The sequence below is a fragment of the Ahaetulla prasina genome, chromosome 4 (assembly GCF_028640845.1).
Source record: "Ahaetulla prasina isolate Xishuangbanna chromosome 4, ASM2864084v1, whole genome shotgun sequence".
NCBI classification, from domain to species: Eukaryota; Metazoa; Chordata; class Lepidosauria; order Squamata; family Colubridae; genus Ahaetulla; species Ahaetulla prasina.
In genome coordinates, this window is record NC_080542.1 from 2,734,640 (window position 1) to 2,749,811 (window position 15,172).

The following is a 15,172-nucleotide window of genomic DNA, read 5'->3' on the forward strand; positions in this document are numbered from 1 at the left end:
GTGGCCGAAGCAGACCCCCAGTGCGATGGGGGGATTGGGGGGGTTGTCGCCGTGTTCCCTGGGTGTTTCCCATTTGCGCGTCCGTTGGTGCGATAACAGGTTGTCCTCGTCTTATGGACCCCAGCTGAGCCTGAATTGTCTGTTGCTAAGCGAGACATTGGTTAAGTCTACAGTACGGTAGTAGCCAACATTGTGGAAACCTTTTGGGAAAAAGTGTATTTTTGTTGTTGTTGTTGTTTACATTTATATCCCGCCCTTCTCCGAAGACTCAGGGCGGCTTATAGCGTGTCAGGCAATAGTCTCATTCTATTTGTATATTTACAAAGTCAACTTATTGCCCCCCCCCAACAATCTGGGTCCTCATTTTACCTACCTTATAAAGGCTGAGTCGACCTTGGGCTTGGTGGGACTTGGCCTGGGAACAGCCCAGATCTTCACCCAATGGAAAATCTAGGGAGCCCGCTCAAGAAACTGTTTTAGTCAGAAGCGACCCAGCCAATGAAACCCAGTTAATAGAAGCCATCATTCAATCTTGGTTTCACGTGATAACAACTGCAGAACTCAGAGACTCAGTTCTCTCCATGGGAAGAGGTTGTAAGTCATGCTAAAAGTTACCCAACGAAGTATTAACTGACATGGGGATAATTTTGGTATATCTCGTTTTTTTTCTACGGGTTTCAGTTTTTTTCTTTCTACTGTAACTGCTATTCTAATAGCAAATCCTTCCTAAAAGTGATTGCATTACATTCTTGATTACATTCTTGATACATTCTTGGTAAGGCCACACTTGGAATATTGCATCCAGTTTTGGTCGCCACGATGTAAAAAAGATGTTGAGACTCTAGAAAGAGTGCAGAGAAGAGCAACAAAGATGATTAGGGGACTGGAGACTGAAACATAGGAAGAACGATTGCAGGAACTGGGTATGTCTAGTTTAATGAAAAGAAGGACTAGGGGAGACGTGATAGCTGTGTTCCAATATCTCAGGGGTTGCCCCAAAGAAGAGGGAGTCAAGCTATTCTCCAAAGCACCTGAGGGTAGAACAAGAAGCAATGGGTGGAAACTGATCAAAGAAAGAAGCAACTTAGAACGAAGGAGAAATTTCCTGACAGTTAGAATAATTAATAAGTGGAACGACTTGCCTGCAGAAGTTGTGAATGCTCCAACACTGGAAATTTTTAAGAAAATGTTGGATAACCATCTGACTGAGATGGTGTAGGGTTTCCTGCCTGGGCAGGGGGTTGGACTAGAAGGCCTCCAAGGTCCCTTCCAACTCTGTTGTTATGTTATGTTAAATTATCTTTCCATCGATATATAATTTTATGGTTCTGCTCCTATAAAAAAAAGTGCTGTTATTCTCTAGTTTTAGTAAATACATTTGTCCCAAAAGGTTTCCACAATTTTGGCCGCTACTGTACCGGTAGTCCTTGATTGACAGTGACAAGTAAGCCCCAAATTGCTGTCGCTGAGCGAAATACAGGTACTCCTTGACTTACGACAACGGTTCGTTTAGTGACCGACGTTACAACACCCCGGACAAAAGGAACTTGGGATCCTTTTTCACACTTATGCGACCCGTTGTAGCAACCCCAGGGTCATTTGATTTACATTCGGATGCTTGACCACGGACTCGTATTTATGACGGTTGCAACGTCCCGGGGTCACGCAATTGCCCTTTTGTGAGTTTCTGACAAACAAAATCCGTGGGGGAAGCCAGATTCACTTAATGACCGTGTTACTAATCGAACCACTGCAGTGATTTGCTTAACGAAAACAACCCGATCATAAGTCACTTTTTCAATGCTGTTGTAACTTTGGTCACTAAATGAACTGTTGTAAGTCTGTAATAGATGCCGACAGTCGAAATCCTATCCGTGGCTGGAATTTAGTCCTTGACTCACACCCATTCATTTAGCAAATGGTTTCCACGTTACAATGGCGTTGAAAACCTGACTTGCGACCAGTCCTCGCACTTACGACCGTCGCAGCATCTCCACAGTGACGGGATCAAAATTCAGGCGCTTGGCAACCGAGATGTATTTACAATAGTTTGCAGGGTTCTCTGATCATCATTTATAACCTTCCCAGCCAGCTTCCGACAAGCAAAGTCGGAATGAGGGGGGGGGTGGGGGGTAGGGAAGCCTGATTCGTTTAACCACTGCCTGATTCACTTAACGACCACGGGGATTCTCTTAAAAACCCTGGCCAAAACAAAAGGTTCGCAAAATCAGGCCCGAGTCGCTTCTCAACCGCCTGGCTCAGCCCTGGAAATTCTGCTCCTAATGGTGGCCGTAAGTCGAGGACACTCCCAAACCTCCCCCCACCCCGGTAAAAGTTTGTCTACGGGTTGGGGGGAAAGGGGGTGTCACGCAGAACCGCGCGCACGAGGCCGCTGGAACGAAGGAAACACGAGAAAGTCAACCCTCTGCCAAAAGCGGAACGGGTTTTCCGGTGAGGCTGCCGGCAAAGAGGTTTCTTTTTGCACAAAATGGAAATGGTGAAACGGTGATACAAGAGTTGCTTAACTGGAAGCAAGCTCGAGGGCTTTTGTTTGGCGTAAGCCTTTTGTGGGTCAAAACTCCCGGCGGGTACGTCGCCGCCGCCGTCGTGTGCATCACTGCACTTTCCCTGCGCATCAAACGCATGCTCTCCCTTTCTCTCTCTCTCTCCCTCTCCCCCCCCACCCCGGAATGCGTCTTGCACAAAGGCTGACTTGCAGCTGCTGCTCTGGCTCGTCCGTCCGTCGTCCCACCCACTGCAACCGGTGCCTGAGGGCCGGCCGTGGACTCCTCCAGTGCTGTCCCCGCCCTCTGGCGTGCGGCCAGCGAAGCAGCTGGGCCTGGTAGGCGGGAGGGGGGAGCGCAACGGGGAGGGAAGATCCACTACGTAAGGGCTGCGGGGAGGAGGAGGAGGAGGAGGAGGACAGAGTACAACGACGAGGACGACGACGAGAGTAAGCCAGTGACTCACTCCCATGCCTTCCCCAAGCAGCCGCGCTGTGACCTTAAAAGGCTCCTTGTTGCAGTGAGCAAAACAATTAACCCCCTTGCTGCCTGCCCTACGTCTCAAGCCGGGGCCCCCAAACCACAATCCCAGTTTCTCTGGGGCGCCTCGTTTTGTTTTTTTTTTACCCCCCCAAAAAAAAACCTTCCCGGAAGTGCGCTCTCTTTGTGCGCGCACACTCCTTTTGCCACAGGTTACGATTGGTGTGAAAGTTGGCTATGGATGAGAATTGGTGTCTGTATCCCGCCACTGTTGTCTGGAGGGACCCTAAAATGAAGGTGACCCCCCAATTGGAGGTTGTAAACTCTGACCCCATGACCGAAAACACGCGTATGCGTGTTTCTCTCCTCTTGGAGATGCATGTGGCTCTCTCTTTTTTTTTACAGGTAGTCCTCGACTTATTTATTTATTTATTTATTTATTTATTTTTCATATTTATATACCCGCCCTATCTCCCTGGGGACTCAGGGCGGTTCACAGGCAATTAAAAATACATATAAATACAAACTAAAATGACAATTAAAAAACTTATTCTATAGCCAAATTATTAAAAACAATATAAATAATAAAAACCCATTATAACAGTTCACTTAGAGGGCCGGATAGCTCAGGCTGGTAATAGCCTGTTATTAAGAACACCGAAGCCTGCAATTATTGCAGGTTCGAGCCCGGCCCAAGGTTGACTCAGCCTTCCATCCTTTATAAGGTAGGTAAAATGAGGACCCAGATTGTTGGGGGGGCAATAAGTTGACTTTGTAAAAATATACAAATAGAATGAGACTATTGCCTTATACACTGTAAGCCGCCCTGAGTCTTCGGAGAAGGGCGGGGTATAAATGTAAACAAAAAAAAAAACAAAAAAAACTTAGCGACTGTTTGAAGTTATGCAAAATTTCAACCATTTTTCGCACTTACGACCGTTGCAGTAGTAACGACAGAAATTTTGGGGCTCAATTGCGTAGGTCGAGGACTACCTGTACTGTACTGTATTGTATTGTCTTGATCAACTACCCCTAATCCAGCATCCTGCACAAGTGCTGGGGCTCCTCCTGGGGGTTGATGATGGGAGGTGTAGTCCTAAAGTGTCATATGGAAAGGTGCCTCTTGAGAGAGAGGGGCTGTCTTTCCACAAGTCTGCAAACCGCAAAGCGGCACACACTTGTATCGTCGTAGCCGGGAGACGTTGGTCGCGGAAGGCCTCCAGACGCGCCGCTGAAATGTAGAACTCTGTACTCAAATTTGTTTGCCTTGTGTGAGGCTGAGCAAGCAGGGATTCTTGTGTACACAACGCACACCCTGGCCCCTTCAATTTTGTTCGGTGCACAGCTAAGGTGCTGGAACATTTTCTCCAGGCTGGCAAGGCGGGAGGCTGCCCCGAAACTGTGTTTGGAACCAGCAGGGAGACGGTTACAGATCTGATGACGTGAGCATGGGCTGCCACCGCGCCGACAGGAGCTGGCACGATCTTGGCGTTCTCTGCTGCCGTGGCCAAGTTCTTTTTATTTTTTTCCCCTCTTTCCTTACAATCGCTTAAACGGTTGCTTTGGCAATGCCGCCGCCGCCGTTTCCTTGCCCCGCTTGGCACCTGGATGGGGCGGGAAGGCAGGACTGGCATGGAGAAGACAGGGTTCGTGTGATACAAACGATGTCGGGGTCTCATGCCGCGGCTACTCCTTCAGGATGTGCCAGAGAAGGACAGTAGCCGGGCTTCGCCGTCAGCCCCTTCGAGCGCGTGTGTATCGGGGCAGGAGGGACTCTTCCAGGGTTGTGCCATTGTGTGGTGTATTAGGACCCATGTACACACCATGTACGGGGAGCCGCCGCAAATGACCTTTTGGTGGTATGTGCAGTGTGACATCGCTGGTGTGTTTGTCTTCCACGTCCTTGGACGGGATGTTCGGTCCAGTAGGGTGCGCGGTCATGCATTTTCTGAGCATGCCTACGTGGTTGCCCTCTTCACACGAGCGCTAGGAACGGTCCTCCAAGAAAACATGCCAATTGTGTACAGGTAGTCCTCGACTTACGACAGTTTGCTTAGTGACCATTCGCATTTAGAACAGCATTGGAAAAAAGACTTCTTTTTCACACACGTGACCCTTTCCGCATCCCTGTGGTCACGTGATCCAAATTCCGAGGCTTGGCAACTGACTCACTTTGTGACGGTTGCAGTGTCTCAGGGTCCGTGTGATCCCCTTTTGTGACCTTCTGACAGGCAAACATCCCACGAGGAAACCAAGTTCCTTTACCAAACGTGCGACTGACTTCCAACGGCCGCGCTTCACGTACCAACCGTGGCCAGAAAGGTGGTCAAAACTCGCTCACAACCACCTCGTTTAGCGACCGTTTGGACTCAATTGTGATCGTAAGTCGAGGACTACCTGTACTACGAGGGGCCCTGCCTGCGTTCAAACCTACACATACCAGAGCTTCTCGTTACTCCACGGTGGTGGTGATCTCTATAGCAGAGGTCTCCAACCTTGGTCCCTTTAAGACTTGCGGACTTCAACTCCCAGAGTCCCTCAGCCAGCAAAGCTGGCTGAGGAACTCTGGGAGTTGAAGTCCGCAAGTCTTAAAGGGACCAAGGTTGGAGTCCCCTACTCTATAGCATGAGGTTGTGGTTGGTTTTGCTTGAGAATTCTCGCAAGGACTGAATGAGCGGTGTGCTGCCACGGGAGCAAACAGGCTGGGATTGCCTAGTGTAGGGCAGGGCTTCTGAAGACGTGGGGGTGGAGGAGGAACCTAGACTTGTGGGGTTGTTGAGGGGAGGGAACTAATGAAGTCATTCTAGCCCTTTAAACGGGGACAAATTTTCCGGGGAAAGGAAGAGGCTGAGTCACTTGTGGCCGGAATTTACCCCACACACACACATACGCTCCACTGACTTGGCAGGAACCCCGAACCCCACATGGTGGCCTGGTGTGGTGGTGGGGGGGAGGAGAGAGAAAGACACACCAGCGGAAAGGAGTTACGAGTTACATTCTCCTAGTATGTCCCAGTTGCACATTAGTCGAGGCACCGTGGAGGTAGTAAACACTCCGGCGGGGACACTTCGCCGGGGAGACGGAGACGTGAAAGCGCCACGCCTCTCACGTCCACCCGTTGTGTGCCAAGAGGTAAGGGCCCTACTGCCGCCTGCGTCCGTGTGGAGGGGGAGATGTGTGAGCAGAGGAGCGAGGGCCGTGTGTGTGTCTCTACAAGGATCTTGTCCTTCTTTTCTTCCCTAGACAGCAAATGTGTGTCGGTAAAACCCAACCCCCCCCCCCCACTTTTTCCTGGTCGTTGGAAGATGTGTCCTTGGTTGTTTGTCATTTAATTAGGCTCACTGTTCGTGTAGTGCCTCACCCTGTTTGATCTCCTTGGGCCGTGGCCAATTTTGGATTTGGTATTGTGGGTCTTTGACCCGTACGTGCTGACACTCCTTGTTTGTTTAACTCTTTGCCCCCCCCCCCTTTTGTTGTGTGTGTTCAGGAACAGGATTCACCTAAGGGCGCACGGATGCGTCTCTGCTTGGCGTGGTGTTTTTTTTTTTATTTGTTTTTGCACTTTACAAAAGTTGTGGTTGTCAATACGGAAAGGTCTTGAGACGGGTGGTGGCGGCGGGGGTGATCGTCTTTTGCCCGCGAATTCCCACAGAACGTCGTGGGTCCATTATTTCATGGGGTTGCGAGGTTCCCGGCCGGCGCTGAACGGATCAACGCCGCAGTGGGGGGCCACTTTGTGCCAGGACCACGTTGTGTTGAAATTGTTTGTGTGGCTGTAATCCTCTTCCTTCCCCACCCCCCACCCCCACCCCCCATCCCAGCCTCCCAAAATCTTGGACTTTGGAACGATTTTGTAACTTCAAGGCAGCTTTTGATTAACTTGCGATCCTCTTTCTGATGGGTTACTAAGACCACAGTTCCCAAATTCCCCCTTTTTTTTCCTGCCGGGGGAGTTGGGAATTCTGGGAACTGTTGCCTATCTCTGGAGGGGTGGACTTGTGTTGACTTTTGGCGGTGTTCATATTTTCTGAGTGAAGGTCTGTGCTGAATTAGTGTGTCGATGCACACGCGTTTCTCCCCAAAATACAGATAGTCATTGAGATACAAAAGTTCATTTAGTGACCGATGTTGATACAGCACTTTAAAAAGGGACTTATGATCATTTTTCACACTTATGACCGTTGCAACATCCCTGGGGTCCCATGATTGAAGTTCAGACCGCTCGGACAACTGACTCGTATTTGTGACCTTTGTAGTGTCCCGGGGTGGGTGGGTGTCACACGATCCGCTTTTGCAACCGTCTCACAAGTGAAACCAACAACTGCAGTGATTGGCTACTTTTAGCAACGGTGGTGAGGAAAATTGTGAAATGAGGCAAAGTTCGCTTAGCAGCCGTCTCGCTTAGCCGGCAAAACCTGTACTCGATTGTGGTCGTAAGTCGAGGACTCCTGTACCGTCAACGGCCCGTCGTGGGCTCGGTTTCTCTCTCTGATATCGATCGAGAGGGGAATTGGCAGAACGAGATGGGGATTTCCCAGCCCAAAGCCTGATCTATAAAGCTCGCGAAGGGGCTTTCCTGCGCTGTAATTCCCAACCTTTGCCTGGCGCAGGCGTGCGCCTAAAACCCTTCGGGTGAGTTGTCTGTTTATCAGGCTGACCTTTCTTGGAAAGGAGGAGGAGACAAAACCACACAACTCCCAACTGTGCATCCCGTCAGCTTTCGTGCCTCATGTTCTCTGCTTCTCCGTATCGCCGCACAACACCTACACCCACATGGGGGGGGGTGGGAGAGGGAGGAGAGAGAGAAAAAAAGAGAGAGAGGGAGAGAGAGAGAATACAGATACAGATAGATAGGGAGAGAGAGAGAAAGAGAAAGTGAGAGAAAGAAAGAGTGAGAGAGTGAAAGAATGAAAGAGTGAGAGAAAGAGAAAGCCTGAAAGAGAGAGAGAGAGAAAAAAAGGGAGAAAAAGAAAGTGAAAGAGGGAGGGAATCCATGCACTCTTTTTAAAAGGAATTGATTGGTGTCCTCAAGTTACGACCACGATTGAGCCCAAAATTTACGTTGCTAAGTGAAATGTTTGTCAAGGGGATTTTGCCCCCATTTTGGCGGCCTTCCTTGCCACCGTTGTTAAGTGAATCCTTGCAGAGGTTAAGTCAGTAACCTGGCAGTTCAGTGACTCTGGATTGTCCCCTGGACTTCACTTGTCGGGAAATCACAACAGAGGATCACGTGACACACACACACACACCCCGGGAACACTGCGATCGTCACAAATATGAACCAGGTGTCTGAATTTGGATCACGTGACCATGGGGATGTTGCAACGGTCGTAAGGGTGAAAAACGGTGTCACTCTTTCGGTGTCGTGGTAACTTCGAACGGTCACTAAACGAGCCGTTGTTAAGCCGAGGACTACCTGTATTGCTGTTTGCGGCACGGAAGGAATGTCATTCCGGGGTGTGTGTCTCAGAGGACTTGTGCAAAGCTCTTGTGTTGGTCCGAGGGCAAGAGTGTCGCGATGCCCGCAGGGGATGCGGTCGTTTGAATCTGTGTGTGTGAGTGTGAACAATTGGTCAATACTTGGGGGGCGCTGGGCTTTCGACAACCCCGTTGCACTTTTGACAACAAGTGTTGTGTCCCTTCCGCCTGCGTGCGCGGGGATGATGTACACCTCTGTGTTGTGTTGAACAGACCTGTGTTGTGTTGAACGGACGTTGATGTTTTCCCGGCTGAGGTTTATCGTCACACACGCAAGTCAGAGAGAGCGTGTGTGGTCCGTCGGGTGTGAAAAGCAGGACATGCGGATGGGGGGGTGGGGTGTTTGATTTGCCCCCCTACCCCCTACGCTCAATCGTTTTCGGGGGGGGTTTGAAGAAGGGGTTTGTCCTTGCTGGCTGCTGACTCAGCGCTGACACAGCTGTGTCTGGTAAGCGTGTGGAGAGACCTTGCTTTGTGCCGTGTGAATCACAACCTGCTTACACACCAAACAGGCGCCCCACATGCCCCCCCCCGCACTCTTTCCCATCGCCTGCCCCCTCCCAAAAAAGAAAAACAATTCCAAGCCCCACATCCCGGAAGGCTCTACCACCGATCCGCGTTTCCTGTGGGTTCCTCTCTGGGAGACTGCCCCCAACGGTACAGAGAACTCCTCGGGTTACGAGAGCCCGGAATTGATGCTGCTGAGCGAAACGTTTGTTAAATCGATTTGGTCCCATTTTTTAATCACTTGTTTTTGCCGCGGTAGTTAAATCAATCGCGGCGGTGGTTGAGTGAGCCGCATGGCTGTCCCCCCGTGGACTTTTGCTGGTCAGAAAGTCGCCCAAGGGGATCGCGTGACACACACACCCCCGGGACACTGCGACCGTCGTAAATGTGAACTGGTTGTCGAGGGTCTGAATTTTGATCGCGGGACCCCGGGGAGGCTGTGACGGTCATCAGGGTGAAAAATGGTCGTAAGTCTTTTTTTTTTCAGTGCCGTTGAAACATCGGTCACTAAACAAGCTGTTGTAAGTCGAGGACTGCTTGGACACCCTGCTCTGCGCACTGTCACCCTTTCCACTCATGCAGCAGCCTAGCAGCTCTGCAGAGCCTTCCCTCAAGCTAACTCATCATCCCCAGCGGGCTGAAGGGATGGGAGTTGTAGTCCTGTATCTCCGACGGATTCCAGCAGGGTGAAGTCTGGCCAAAGTTTTTTCTTACTGTCTTGTCTCTTACTTGTGATGGATAGTTTGGGCTTCGACCTTTGTACTACTGGTAGTATTACAGGTAAGTACTACAGGTAGTACTACAACAGTTCGTTTAATGACCATTCAAAGTTACAAAAAAGTGAATTAGGACCATTTTTCACGCTTACGACCATTGGAGCATCCCCGATCAAAATTCGGACACTTGGCAACCGACCCCTATTTATGACAGTCGCAACGTCCGGGGGGGGGGGGGGGGGTCCCGCGATCTCCTTTTGCGACCTTCTGACCAGCCGAGTTCGTGGCGAAGCCCCAATTTGCTTAACGACTTCTTGACTCACTCCACAAAGGGAGCAAATTCACTTCATAGTTATGGCAAGAATGGGTGTGTGTGTGTGTGTGTGTGTGTCAAAATTTACTTAACAGCTGTCTTGGTTAGCGACAGAAATTTGGGGCTCCATTGCGGTCATAAGCTGTGGACCGCCTGAAATCGAGAACGCCACGTGGTCACGTCTTGCTTATCCGTGACACGTGTGTTTTTGCTCACCCAGATGACTGGGAAATATTCCCACTTATTTTGCAAAAATTTCCTCCTCCCCCCCCTCCATAAATAATGCACATAATACACACTTACCCACACACCACACATACACACCAGAGCTTGTGAATTGCTGTTTCCTTTGTGGTTTCTGCCACTTTGCGTCCTCCGAAGTTCCTTTTTCTTGTAAATCCGCACAACTTGGAGCGCTTGTCGTTTTCGGAGAAGTGGCTGCAGGGGGAAGGAAGTTGCGCAGGGGAAGATGCCCGAAATGCTGAGCCTGGCAGCGTGGGTTGGGGGGGTGGGGAGGCTGGGGGGGGGGGAAAGCCCGCCACCCAGCAAGAATTGCTGACTTGGTCGAATCGGTCAGAATTGCGATTCGGGGTCTCGGGGTGCCCTGGCCAGCATCCCAGGGCAGGGGAAGGGGGTGCATTTTGGGGCGGGGGCGATGTGGGGAGAAACCAAAAGGTGCAAAAATTCTTCTGCCCCGTTCCTTTCCTTCCAGCGCTCCGTGATGCGCTGGGGTTCGCCTTCCTGGAAGCGCCGGAGGTGGAAATCCCCCGCGCATCATCAGCCTGACGTACGGCGGGGTGGATGGGTGGGGCAGGCGCAGGCGCCAAACAGCTGGGGGAGCCTCTCTGCTTACCCAGAATTCTCTCTGCGGTGCAGAAATTGTAAACGGGCTGGAGGGGGGGGGACGGACGTGCGGCCGGGTTAAATGTTGAGTGTCGTCTTCATGCAGGGAGGTAGCGGGCACAGCCACGTGGCGACGTAGCTGGGTTTTCTTGGCAGGGTTTTGAGAGTCTGCAGGTCAGGGGTGAGTTCTACTTACCTTAACTACCAGTTCACAACGGGGCATGTGCAGAAGTTTCCTGATGACGTCTGGGTCAGTGGGCGGAGCCTCCCGCCGGTTTTACTACCGGTTCTTGCGAACCGGTCCGAACCAGGGGGCAACCCACCTCTGCTGCAGGTCGTTCTTTTTTAGGGAGGCTGTTCCTGTCCTCTCCTCTTTTTTGATTTGTGTGCCGCTTCTTCAGTTCCTTCCCGGGCACTCAGTGTTGGGGGGTGTCTCTCAATTTCCCACGATGCAATTCTGCCAGGGCTTGGACCACCGTGCCCATCATCTCTGCCCGAACAAACATCACTTGAGTCTTGGCAGGCAGCTGACTTATTATTTAATTACAAGGAATCTCGACTTACGACCGCAAACGATCCCAGCTGACTTATTATTTAATTACAAGGAGTCCTCGACTTACGAGCTCCAAATTTCCATCGGTCGTTAAGTGCCCCGTTTTCTGACCTTTCTTGCCAGGGTTGTTAAAGTGCATCATACCGTTGTGAAGCCAATCTGGCTTCCCCTCAAAAGGGGATCGCGTGATACCCTCCCCCCCACAGGGACACCGCGACCGTCATAAATGTGAATCCGTGGCCAAGTGTCCGAATTTGATCCCGTGAGCGTGGGGATGTTGCCGCTGTAACTTGGAACGGGTCGCTAAATGTTGTAAGTCCAGGACTATCTGCATTAAGAAAATTTATACGGCCGCCCAACTCACTCATGGTGACGATGGGCGGCTAAAAGAAACAACCACCCCCCAAATTCAAGCCCGCCAAACCCACTAACCCTTCTGGTGACAACATTCAAAGCAACCCATTGATGGGGTCCCTATCACTTGGGGATCTCCGTGCCCACGGGCAAACAGGGAGGGAGCCACGACAGAGAAGGCCCTTCTTCTGGGTCCCACCAGATGGATCTGCTCAAGAGAGGGGACCCCTCACATCCCCTGCCTCCCTGCTCTGGCGGGTCACATAGATGACACTGGGAAAAATTGGGTCCTTCAAATAACAGGGAGGGAGCCTCCTTAAGAGAGGAATTGACAGAATAACAGAATTGGAAGGGACCTCAGAGGTCTTGTAGTCCACCCACCTACTCGAGCAGGAGACCCTACACCGTTCCAGACAAACGGCTGTCCAGTCTCTTCTTGAAAGCCCTCCAATGATGGGAGTCCCCGCAACTACTGGTGGCAAGCTGTTCCACTGGTACGTTGTTCTCATTGTCAGGAAATTTCTCCTTATTTCTAAGTTGCTTCTCTCCTTGGTGAGTTTCCACTCGTTGCTTCTTCTCCTGCCTTCAGGTGCTTTGGAAAAGAAACTGACCCCTCCATCTTTGGGGCAGCCCCTCAAATATTGGAAGACCGCTATCATGTCGCCCCTAGTCTTTCACTTTGTTAAACTAGTCCCCTCATCGTCTTTGTTGCTCTCTGCACTCTTTCCAGAGTCTCAACATCTTGTTTACATTGTGATGATCAAAACTGAATGTAGTATTCTAGGTGTGGCCTTACTAAGGCTTTGTAGAGTGGTATTAGTACCTCAGGTGATCAGAGCCCTCCCTGCTCTGGATGTAATTGGGAAACTATGGTCCTTCCAGTAACCACGGAGGGTTTTAAAACTGACAACCACGCTTCGAACGGGACCTGGAAGCAAAGCGGCTGCCAGTGCAGTTCACACAAGCAATTTGCACAAGGGTTCTGGGTGTCGCGTGCGCAAATCCTCGACTTGCTCGCCAAGGCCAGACTGGGGAAGGTGGGGTGGAAACAGGTTGGAAACTGGGTTTCAAGAGAGGTTTTCCTTGAATCCTTTCACCATCAGGGTTGAGCTGAAAACCCCCACTGTAGGCAGCGCGCGGCGGAGGCTGCCTGGTTCTAAATCAGAGACTGTGTCAATGGGTTAGAACAGTGATGACAAATGTTTTCAGCACCAAGCGCCAAAATGAGAGCACTTGTGCATGCCAGAAACTGGAATGGCAGCCTCCCGGCGCGCATGCGTGTGCCAGGAAAATGGTCTTCCGGTTTCCAGGGTGCGTATAAAGCCAGGAGACCAGGTGGCCGGTGCGCATGGAGGATCATTTTCCTGGCGCGTGCTTGTGTACCGGGCGACTGCTCTTCCCATTTCTGGCGCTCCCGTACGGATGGAGATCAGCTGCCTGGTGTGCCAAACCTGGAATAGCAACGGGTGATGGCTCGTGTGCCTGGAGAGATGGCTCTGCGTGCCACTTCCGGTACGCGTACCATAGGTTTACCATCACGGGGTTAGAAAAAAGAGGAGAGGAAGAGAGCTTCTAGTGTCATGTGTGCATCTTGCGATGTTTGTGTGTGTATCGTGTGTGCGTTTTGCAATGTTTGGGAGTGTATCGTGTGTGCGTCTTGTAATGTTTGGGTGTGTATCGCGTGTGCGTTTTGCAATGTTTGGGAGTGTATTGTGTGTGCGTCTTGCAATGTTTGTGTGTGTATTGTGTGTGCGTCTTATAATGTTTGGGGGTGTATCGTGTGTGCGTCTTGTAATGTTTGGGAGTATATTGTGTGTGCGTTTTGCAATGTTTGGGAGTGTATCGTGTGTGTGTCTTGCGATATTTGGGAGTGTATCGTGTGTGCGTCTTGTAATGCTTGGGAGTGTATCATGTGTGTATCTTGCAATGATTGGGAGTGTATCGTGTGTGCGTCTTGCAATGTTTGTGTGTGTATCGTGTGTGTGTCTTGCGATATTTGGGAGTGTATCGTGTGTGTGTCTTGCGATGTTTGTGTGTGTATCTTGTGTGTGTCTTGTAATGTTTGGGAATGTATCGTATGTGCGTCTTGCAATGCTTGGGAGTGTATCGTGTGTGCGTCTTGTAATGTTTGGGGGTGTATCATGTGTGTGTCTTGCAATGTTTGGGAGTGTATCATGTGTGCATCTTGCAATGTTTGTGTGCGTCTTGCAATGTTTGTGTGTGTATCGTGTGTGTGTCTTGCGATATTTGGGAGTGTATCGTGTGTGCGTCTTGTCATGTTTGGGGGTGTATCATGTGTGTGTCTCGCAATGATTGGGAGTGTATTGTGTGTGCGTCTTGTAATGCTTGGGGAGAGTATCGTGTGTGCGTCTTGTAATGTTTGGGAGTGTATCATGTGTGCGTCGTGTAATGTTTGGGAGTGTATTGTATGTGTGTCTTGCAATGCTTGGGAGTGTATCGCGTGTGCGACTTGTAATGTTTGGGGGTGTATCGTAAAAGGCCTTGCAATGTTTGTGTGTATCGTGTGTGTTCTATGATATTTGGGAGTGTATCGCGTGTGCGACTTGTAATGTTTGGGGGTGTATCGTGTGTGCGTCTTGTAATGTTTGCGGGTGTATCGTGTGTGCGTCTTTCAATGCTTGGGAGTGTATCGCGTGTGCGTCTTGTAATGTTTGGGGGTGTATCATGTGTGTGTCTTGCAATGTTTGGGAGTGTATCATGTGTGCATCTTGCAATGTTTGTGTGTGTATCGTGTGTGCGTCTTGCAATGTTTGTGTGTGTATTGTGTATGTGTCTTGCGATATTTGGGAATGTATCGTGTGTGCGTCTTGTCATGTTTGGGGGTGTATCATGTGTGTGTCTCGCAATGATTGGGAGTGTATCGTGTGTGCGTCTTGCAATGCTTGGGAGTGTATCGTGTGTGCGTCTTGCAATGTTTGTGTGTGTATCGTGTGTGTGTCTTGCGATATTTGGGAGTGTATCGTGTGTGTGTCTTGCGATGTTTGTGTGTGTATCTTGTGTGTGTCTTGTAATGTTTGGGAATGTATCGTATGTGCGTCTTGCAATGCTTGGGAGTGTATCGTGTGTGCGTCTTGTAATGTTTGGGGGTGTATCATGTGTGTGTCTTGCAATGTTTGGGAGTGTATCATGTGTGCATCTTGCAATGTTTGTGTGTGTATCGTGTGTGTCTTGCGATATTTGGGGATGTATTGTGTGTGCGTCTTGCAATGTTTTGGAGTGTATTGTGTGCATCTTGCAATGTTTGTGTGTGTACTATGGGTGTGTCTTGTGATATTTGGGAATGTATCGTGTGTGCGTCTTGTGATGTTTGTGCTGGTATTGTGTGTGTGTTTTGTGATGTTTGCGCATGTATCCAGAGGTGGGCATCAAACAACCGGTTCGCCCAGAACTGAAAATGTGAGCA

At 50.3% G+C, this 15,172-nt stretch overlaps 1 protein-coding gene across 1 annotated transcript in view; it reads left to right on the forward strand.

Moving 5' to 3' along the window:
• Positions 1–15,172, forward strand: part of KDM6B (lysine demethylase 6B) — a 122,756-nt gene that overhangs the window by 40,686 nt on the left and 66,898 nt on the right.